The following is a 10,998-nucleotide window of genomic DNA, read 5'->3' on the forward strand; positions in this document are numbered from 1 at the left end:
AAGAAACAAGTTTATTTAATCGCTCAGGCATATTTCTAAAACGACACCAATGTCTAGCTATACATATTCATTGTCTGACAATCGGAGGTATCCACCCTCTATTCCCATTCAGAGCAAAATTAGTTGCATATCTACCCCCCCCCCCCCCCCCCCCCCCCCCCAGAAAAAACCTGATGGCACCACGGTGGTGTTCTGCATTAACAGCAGACAATCAAGGTTACCCCATACAGATGCGCCGTAGCTAAGACAGACCACACCATAGCGTCATATAACTTAGAAAAAGTGCTAAAATGCATACCTCCTATTGTCTTAAACTTGGAAATAAGTAGGCCTAACGCACTGTTGGCTGATTTGGCTGCATTCGTTGCCATTGTGTTATAATCAAGATGCTCAGTCAACAATAAACCCAGGTAGCTGTAACAGTTAACACTACTTAAAGCCGAACTACCAATAAAAATCAGTTGTGTGTTTCTTGGGACGCTAGAATTTCTAAAATGTACAACATGAGACGTGTAACAATTTGTTCAAGTCATCTTCAGATTCTGCAAATAAAACAATATCATCAGCATACGCTAAAGCAGTATAATAGCATCATCAATATTAAGGCAAAGTTTGCAATCAGTCATAGCATTCATCAAGTCATTGATGAAAACAACAACATTAAAGGAGACAGTAACACCCTTGTTTCAAGCCACAATTAACATCAAACCAGGATGTAAACATACCATTTACTCTCACACTTCATTTAACATTGCGATAAAGTGATTGAAGCGCTACTAGCATGTTTCCATTTACACCAATATTGTGAAGTTGATGCCATAGCAGATTTCTGTTAACAGAAATCATAGGTTTTTAAAAATCTATAAGAGCTGTAAACCATGATTTTTTCATACTTTTTCTATTTTCTATTATTGAACATACTGTATGAATATGGTCCATAGTGGACCTCTTTTTTCTAAAGCAATTTTGAGCATCATTCAAAACACCGGTAGATTCTGTCCAAGATTGGACAGTACAGTACATCTTATAAATTGTATTTGTGATGGTTAACCCTCTATACGATAAGGGATCTGTAGGGTTCAATGTACAGCTCTTTTGTATAGGGTTAATTATTCCCATTGCTTACTTTGTGGGAATATTACCAGTGCTAAAACAAAAATTAAATATTTAATGCATTGCTGATATAGCATTTTGAGACTTCAAACATACAGTAGGAATACCATCTGTGCCAGGCGCCTTCCAGCGGTGACTTCTGTCTAGAGCTCTAGCTACTTCAAACATTGTAATATTGTAATCATTTTGTCTGTCATTATGCGCAGTTTCGCTGTAGGAGTGAGTGAGTGAGTTAATGCTTTACGTCACATCGGCAATATTTCAGCCATATCGTGACGATTCGCTGTAGGAACCAGCATCCCCATTCAGCAACTGACAGTAATCTCTCTTCCATTTATCTAGCACAATCTTCCTTTCCTCACTCACTGTTCCATCCTCTAGCACAACTTTCATTGGAATCTGCTCCTGTCTCTCTCCAACCACACCGATTTTACCTATCGTCTTTCAAAACTCTCGGTCATGGCATTCACAGCTTTTCCAGCCGTTTGCTAGTCTCAGTCACATATGCGCGACCCCCGAAGATTCCGGGGTAGAATAGGCCTTCAGCAACCCATGCGTGGCGACTAACGGGATCGGGTGGTCAGGCTCGCTGACTTGGTTGATGCATGTCATCGATCCCAATTGCGTGGATCGATGCTCATGATATCAACCACTGTATTGTCTGGTCTAGACTCGATTATTTATAGACTGTCGTCATATAGCTGGAATATTGCTGAGTGAGGCGTTAAACAAAAAACCAACCAACCAACAATTATGCGCGCTTAGCTGTTTGAACAGGCTTATCAAACTCATTTCTCCTCATAACAAAACTATGCTTAAGATTCACTCTGCCGGGTCCATGCTTACATTTACACTACTTTCTTTCAACCGCGCAGGTGCAACATCAGCATAGGTTTGTGGTCACAGATATACATGTACAGACAGACAAACTTAAGTTATTCGTTGTTGCAAAACTATAGACAAGTTTATTGTAATATATCAGTGTTTTCACAGGTGATAGTACAATTAAAGCATCTCACAGATTTGCTTTAAGATATGCGTGGAAGTTGGAATTTTTGAAAGCAGTTTATCTATCACACATATATGTAGGGCATGTAATTCATCCTAAGTAAAGTTGTTTTCTTTGGTTAGATAATGACAAAACCTTTCTGCATGGGGATATGTTTTATATCTTTCAACATCAACATTAAGCCTAAACTCTAAGTTTACTGCCTCTACACTTTGAATAACTTATTCTTAATATGCTACAATTTGCAGAGAAAAATATATCTTTCTACATCTAAATAGATTGTATTACGTTTTGGGCGACTGTTTTCACCTTTTACCTATTCAACAGTTTTGGATTTCTTTGATTTTTCGAATTTCTTGATGAGAAGAAACATTAGACACAACCACATACAGACAAGCCTTTTTGTGTCTACTGCAGGATGCGGTGAGCGCTACACAGGCTCCTCTGGTTCTTTCACCTCACCTAACTACCCTGGCAATTACGGGAGCAATCTGTACTGTACCTACATCATTGATGCAGGAGAGACACTGGTCACTCTTGTGTTTGAAGATTTCATTACAAATGATGGGTATGATGTTGTCAAGGTATGTAAACATGTATGTTATTTGAAAAGCAATAAGAACCAATATGGAACGAAGCGTGCAATTAAAATATCAGATCAATGATTCTTTCAGAAAATACTTTTACAGACAGAAATTAGGAAGAAATGTCAAGGGCTTATGAGTACACATTAGAAATAGCATTATGACAACAAACAGACACCGATCATCCGAACAATATCCAACTATGTATATTACAAATACAATCATGATCTCAGTGATTTCCATCTCTGTTATTTTGGATATTTGTTTATGACATAATTTGTTAGTACCTGTTACTTCACAATCTCCTGAACGTTTATTTTCTCAATTCCTCCGTTATATTCCTACTAAATACATGTGCTGCTGTCACAATTCACAATTATCTGACCGACTTGACATGCAGCATACATGTAAGAGCTTCAAAGTTTGCATACCACCGCCTGTAACCACTGCACTGAATGCATGCATGTATTCTTATCAGCGACAATACGACGTACCCATGGACACATACTACACTATGTATCATGTTTAAAAGCGTGAAATTTAGAACAAAACGACTTAGACTGGTTTACTGGTCTATGTAAGCAAACCTGGTTATCATTGATGTATCACCGGAGCACAGAACATACTACAGCACATGACAATAGATCAGCATTGTTAAGGGGCGAAAAGATATGCTGCCCATACACCAGCGAAATGAACGTTACCAATAAAGGTGAAGGCTGCACCATGTAGCCATCTATAAGTGTTACAGAAACACATATCGCTTACAAGTATGCTACATGCGATATGTGCTGTCAGCTTAAGGTGGGACAGGCTGGGTCAACGCAATTTCGGGGTTATTGAAGGGAACATGAATTGGAAAAGATCGCCCATTGCTTGTGTAAACATATTTCCAGATGTGTTTCCTGGAGCTTTGTTGATTGGTAAACTATGTATTTATCCTGTAATCATCATGAGTGTTTTTAATGGTTATATTAAACAATAACTGTTACTGAAAACGAGAGTAACTGACATGTTCCCGATAATTTAGGTTTTAGTATATATTGCGAAAATCATAATATGTTAATATTTTATTCATAATTTATATTTTTATTTTTTATCATTATAGAATCTTCACATGTAAGAATCTGTAGGAGTGTTTTTCAATCCAAATTTGCCAACAGTTAGTTTTCAGGCTAATTGGAATGTCGTCAAAATGGGACTCAATCATCCTTTTGTAAACTGCAGGTTTATGATGCTTCCAACAACCTCCTTGCCCATCTGAGTGGAGACAGACGGGGCTACATTGTCCAGTCAGCTGTCTACTACCGGGTTGTGTTTACTACAAGTTATTGGATTAGGAAGGGATTTAAGGCTGTGTGGACAGGTATGTAGATGTGTACTTCTCTGATATTTTGTTTTGCTTTGTTCTTCCTTTTAATCCTTTCCATGAGACCGTACATTTAATATTTGCTTGTCGTTGTCATGGTTGCTTGTGTATACTTTGTGAAAACATGCTGTACATTGTGTTCTTCCAAAACGTCTGCAGCCCATGCAACCTGACATTGGTAACCGGACGTTGCATCTTCAGCATGCTCGCCTTTTTGTCTTTGACCAAGAGATGAGCTGAAGATATGTGTATGGAATTTAAGCAACCGAAACAGTTGAATACTTATCTGGTGCCTCTGTTTGGTACATTCTCATTTCAGACCGGACTTCTGAAGTGTATGACCCTGGTTTCTCAAATCTATTTGATTCTAGAACAAATGATATTTAGGGTTGCCCTTTCTTAGTAAAGTAACAAATGTCAGTATTTTTTTTTTGAGTCTCATTCGGGATTTGAACCCGCACACCGAGGCTTCCACATGAAATAGAAGTCCGACAACTGGTAGTCTAAATGACGTACTTTGTGTACCTCTCAGACAAATGTAGATTTGACATTGCTCCCATTGCCGAAAGCTACGAAAACACAGTGCCTTGTAGAAAGTGGTGAAATGTAACAAATTTATAATAAGCACTGTCTTAATGTGTTTCTGTGGCCATTGTGATTTATTCTTGAATAAAAAACATTCCTACAACCATTGAGGGGAACACTTTGTATTGACAGGGCACTAAGTAACCCCATTAAAATGTTTGTGGGAAGTTCATAATTGATTTACATATATGGTAAAATAGGTCTTTCCCGAGTTGCGTCAATTGCCGTTATCTTCATTCGCTCATTATGTATCCTCTGTTGTGTTCAAAGAGAATTAATGAATGTCAACTTCTTTAATATGAGGATTTCAGCGTTTCGGAGTATTTGCTTAATCATGTATCATGTGAATGAATGATAGGATGCAGAGAGCATATATTTGTCCATGTAGTGTTGATATGGTGAACCCTTTTCTGTTGATATATAGAGTATTGGCCAGACCCTCAAATTGACGACTTACCCCTAGTAGAACAAAGCAAACTTAGGTTTTCCTTATGTTTTTGTATCAAACATACTAGAAAATGGTGGTTGTGGTCAAATGTGTTGGTGGCAGATACTGTTTTGGGGTCAAACTGCACTTTTCAGTTGTAAAAATAGAGGAAATCAAATATAGTCCCCCCAAACACTTTTAAGGTAGTGTATGCATTGAATCCTTATTTTCATCATTTATGTGATAGTTAACACATAGTCGACTTTAATTATTATTAATTTCGTAATTATAGCCTCTCACAAATTGAGTTATTAGTAGAAATAAGCCAAGTTATGGTGAATTTTGCTCTATTTTCATGTTCAAATTTTTGGACAAAGAACTGTAATGAATTATTAGTATAATCTACCAAGCCATTTGATAGCTCAAAATGAGCTGATACGTCTAACTGCTTGCCCTCAAAATAGACAAGCAGATGATACTGTGGACTCAATCTCAAAACACATAAAGGTATAACTTCTTTATTATGAGGAACACAAAGTTTAAGAGCATAAACTTACTCCTTCATCAGGTGAATTAATGCTATAAGGCAGAGAACATATACAAGAAGCAAGACCATAACACCATGTTGGAAGCAACCAAAGTCCTGTCTACCAGCAACTGGCAAAAAATGAAAACTACAGGAAGTAACTACATCAGGAGACACAGCCAGCCATGAACAGTGACGAGGGAACCTATCTGTTCAGTGCTTGGGACTTATTGCTTTTATATATTGCTAATTATCCAGCTGGCTTTCATTTGTCCATTGCCATTTCTATTGCTATTACATATCAGTGCTAATTACACCTTGCCTCCCGTTTGCCCTTTGTCCATTGCTTATTTCCAATCAGTGCTGTCACTTATCAGCGCTTATTAACTGCTAAGTTTTGGCTTCCATTTGTCCATTGCTCATCACATATCAGCGCCAATTAAGTGTTGGCTTCCCTTGTTTAGTTTCCACCTTTGTCATCTTGTTACTTTTGTTGTTCTTACAGGTACATATATATGTTCTCTGCTTCATAGCATTAATTCACCTAATGAAGGAATAAGTATATACTCCGAAATGATCCTCATTATAAAGAAGTTAAATTATTTTCGTCATGTGTACCACTTCTAAATGCCATTCAAAGACTACATAAAGGTATCTAAACCTCATAATCTGACATATAAATCAGAATATTTATGAATACACTATTTCAATACCCAAGGAGTGAACTATTATGATTATATTTGTAATTACATACACAATTCCTCATAATAGAAAGTCATTTAAACCACAAAACGCGTATAGTTCGGTGTAAATTGAGTCAAGAGTAACAACAAATGAAAAGTGATCGAGATATAACCGAGATATATCTTTACTCGTGGCATAAAAACAATATTGTGGCTATGTAGCCATGCTGCGGTCCAAACACACTTCTGAACTTGTACACGGCAGACGTAATTAAAAATTAACATATCGCTATTTAGTTTCCACAAAAAGCAGTAAATGCACTATGGTGTCAGTGGACTTTCTGTCTGATTCATTACTTGATTCTCTGGTTTCTTTAACCCCCTGGATGCCAGAGGGACATATATGTCCCTCCTCTACAACCCTCACTTTGAAGTCGAATAAAATTCAAAATACATCACCAACACAAATACACTTCACAGTTTTGAATAAGATGGGAAATTCCCCGTTCTGTGATATCATCCACTGGCATTTTAGGCCAAGCAAAAGTACTCAAAATGACCCCTGAAAATTAGCCAAAGTGGATGGTGTTTAAAAAATCATGTTTCAGGTACACCGGTTATGAGACACCCGTAACATCACGTATATTTCAAACTTAGCTGCAATACATACATCCTTGAATTCCCCATACATTTTAGAATCAAATGACCAATGGTCTTTGTCACCAATACAAAGTGGCTAGTTGAAATCAAGCAAAATAAGTTAGGTGTGAAAACGAACGCTGTGCTAGAAAAACTGCACTTGTTTGAAATGTAAACAAAGGAAAATTCAGATTTTACACAGTGTAGCATTTTCTCCTATGTTGAGCTATCCATTCGTCTATTCGTTCTAGATATTGGCTCAACATTTTCAGAATATGCACGGGAAGAGAATCGTAGGAAGAATTAGGGAATTTAAAATAGATACATTGCAATCATTTGATATTTTCAACAGAAATGATAAAAGTTACCTTCCTTTGTGACGCCATGACTGACGCAAAATCACGCACAACGACAACGGTATTTATCGACTGTTTCCGTTGGTTTCAATGAAAATTATAACAACAAATAACAGTACATAGATTTTCAGAATGTTTCTGATTACTTACATGTTACATTTATGTATATACGATCCCTGAATCAACGAAAGTGCCCTCGTAAAATCCCGCGTAATGTTGACAGTGAACACGCCATAAAAGTCGGTCGCTGGTCGTGATGTCATACGTCAACATTGTTGTACATATTTGGTAATTTCTTTGAGGTGAGTGAGTGAGTGAGTTTAATTTTACATCGCATCGGCAATATTTCAGCCATATAGCGATGGGAACAAGGTATTAGATTTAAAATATCTGTCGACAAAGGACAGTAAAATAGTAAGGTATATCACAGTTTTTAATAAAACAAACCAGATCATACTTTAAATTTTTTTTATAGCAATACATAGATTAAGTCATATCAATTAAAACATGTCTATAGACCACTAATAACCAAAGCTAGACCACCTTACTTGGGATCACGGGGACTTACAGTACTTTTGCTTCCTGCATGATTCCCAGCAGGATTTATGCCATCACTTTGATCCCGAGTGGTTGTACGAAATATTAACCTTTATTAAAACTCAAAACACAATCAAGGAAGTAAAACACTAGTTGATATTAATTACTTCAATATAGATGGACTCATGTGCCACTGTCAGGGGGACAATAATTTTACACTACTTTAACCCCCTGAGTGGCACTGCCTTCATACATATCAGTTTACAATAATATCAAACTATTCTAAAACAATTCATAATTTATCAAATAATAGTATTTCTTTTAAAAAACCGAGAATTAAATGAGCACTGATATTATAAAAAAGATCCTTTAAAGATGTTGAATGATAATATCTGTCCCTTATGAGAGAATAATCAACACAGTCAAGTAAAACATGCTTGACTGTCATTCTCTCATCACAAGGGACACAGAATGGAGGATCCTCATCTTTTAAAAGATACTCGTGGGTATATCGACTGTGTCCAATACGACATCGACATCGTTGCAAAACAACTCCGTCATGTCTTGAATGGCAACCCAAGTAGGTATACCCTATTGTTGGTTTTTATAGCATAAAGTTTGTTTATACCTACTTGAGTGTCCTGCTGCTTTTGCATCAGATCACGGATATAGGATCTAATCACTGGCTTGTAATCAGTGTATGGGAGCAAAAGTGATGTCACAGATTTGTTGAGTGCTGCCTGAGCTGCAGCATCAACCATTGTGTTACCAATGATTCTGACATGGCTGGGTAACCAACAAAAGACGATGGCATAATGGCCAGTAGCAAGTTCATTAGATAATTCAATAATTTTGATTAAAAGTTGATGGTGACATGATTAAGTTATGAATGGCCTGCAGACAAGAAGAGAATCGGAAAACACGATAAACGTCTTATATTTTGACTGTTTACTAATATATTGTAAGGCTGTGAAAATAGAACTATTATTGGGTAACCTGGTGGAGATTGTCCTGGATCCAGTGACAGTGGCGCTGGCAACAGCGTCACTATCCTTGGATCCATCTGTAAATATAGATTTGTAAGTAGCATATGGGTTTCTTAATTCATTATATTGTTCTTGATAAAAAAGGTGATTTGTTTCAGATTTCTTTAGTTTAGTAAATGTTAAGTCAATTTCTGGCTTTACTAACTGCCATGGTGGAGAAGACAAAAGCTGAGTAGGGGCTATATTGTCAAGATTTATTTCAGCAGCAGAAATATCAGATTGCAGCCTTATTCCAAGTGGAGGGAGAACAGATGCTTTTTTATTATAGAGATTTTCATAAAGGGGGTTAAAAACACAGTCATATGCTGGATTTAAGTAATTAGAACGTAATTTAGAGATATACTGTAAGGATAATTTGATTCGGCGTTGTGTAAGAGATGGCTCATCAGCCTCGATGTACAGACTGTCAATAGGAGAAGTTTAGAAAGATCCAAGACAAAGTCTTAGACCTTGGTGGTGGATAGAGACCAAAAGTTTAAGATTGCTTTTGCAGCTCCACCATAGATGATGGAGCCATAATCAAGTTTAGAGCGAATAAGTGCTTTCTACAGTTGAAGGAGGGTTTTCTGATCCCCTCCCCACTTGGAATTTGAAACAACTTTCAGTAGGTCAGGGGCCTTCAGGCATTTATTTTTCAAATATTTTATGTGTGGTAAATAGGTTAAATGGTGGTCAAAAATAATACCCAAGAACTTAGCCTCTTTTACAACTTTAATCGGAGTGCTATCTAAAATTAAATCAGGGTCTTTACCGGGTTTGTATTTCTTACAAAAGTGTATACAATTTGTTTTGGATTTCGAAAATTTAAAACCATTTTCTAATGACCATTTATTTATCTTATTTAGACACAGTTGTAATTGTCTTTCGATAGTATGCATGTTTTTACCACGACATGAAATGTTAAAATCATCCACTAATAGAGATCCTTCAATGGAATCATTTAAAACCTTTGATAAGCTATTTATTTTAATACTGAACACTGTGGCAGACAAAATACTGCCTTGTGGGACACCCTGTTCCTGATGATAATGATCAGACAGGGTAGAACCCACGCGGACTTGAAATTGTCTGTCAGTTAAAAACTTGGATATAAATTGAGGCAAACGGCCTCGCAATCCAAAGTCATGTAAATCCTTTAAAATACCGTGCTTCCATGTAGTGTCATATGCTTTTTCTAGATCGAAAAAGATAGACACTGCATGCTGCTTATTTACAATGGCATTCTTAACGAATGATTCCAGTCGAACTATTTCATTGTAATCCTCCCCATTATCTGAATTAAAATGTATAGGTTTCTTTTCTTGCTGCTTTTGATATTTTTGGAATTTAGGGGCATAGTTCGAGGAGAAAGAATGTTGAGCCAGAGTTTCACCAAGTTTATTAGCAATATCAGAAGTATTGGTTGATAATTCATTCCCATTTTCAAGGTGGTGGACACTAGACTTAGAACCCCCACCCCTAACTTTCCCAATCATGCTCCACATCCTAGACACCGGCGCACGAGAATCCATCTTGGTGACATAATCCTGCCAAGACTGACGCTTGCTTTGCTTAAATGTACGCCGTGCCTTAGCGTTCAATATGCTAAACCTATTCAAATTGTGGACCATAGGATGGCGACGGAAATATTGTTCAGCTTTTCTCTTTGAGGTGAGAGTGCACACGATCATTGTATCATGCTGTTTACAATTTCAGTTATAATGTAGATTTTGCACATATTTTATACATTTGTTCACACAATTAATTTCACTTTGGATATTTGTCAATGTTCAAAATGATATCATACGTAAATATAGGTCACAACATGTATGAACGAACCTGTGATCATCTCCTGTTTGAACATTGTTTACATAAAAATTGATAAGTTTTTAGTGTCGAATACGATATTTCTTTCCTTTGGACAAGTGTTACAAGATGAAGTGTAAATGTAACTGCAGCATGTACGTATTTCTTGGAACATGAAATAGTCAATATTATAACTTCATATAACCAATGTCCATGAATAGCCGATTCATTTTATTTTATAACTAAAACTGAATATATAACTTTAACAAAACGGATAATACTTTTCGTTAAAATATATGCACACATTTCTGAAAGAATTGTCTTGGTCTTTGAATTGTT

This window comes from Haliotis rufescens, unplaced genomic scaffold (assembly GCF_023055435.1).
Source record: "Haliotis rufescens isolate VD_foot unplaced genomic scaffold, xgHalRufe1.0.p SCAF_18, whole genome shotgun sequence".
In the NCBI taxonomy this organism is placed as follows: domain Eukaryota; kingdom Metazoa; phylum Mollusca; class Gastropoda; order Lepetellida; family Haliotidae; genus Haliotis; species Haliotis rufescens.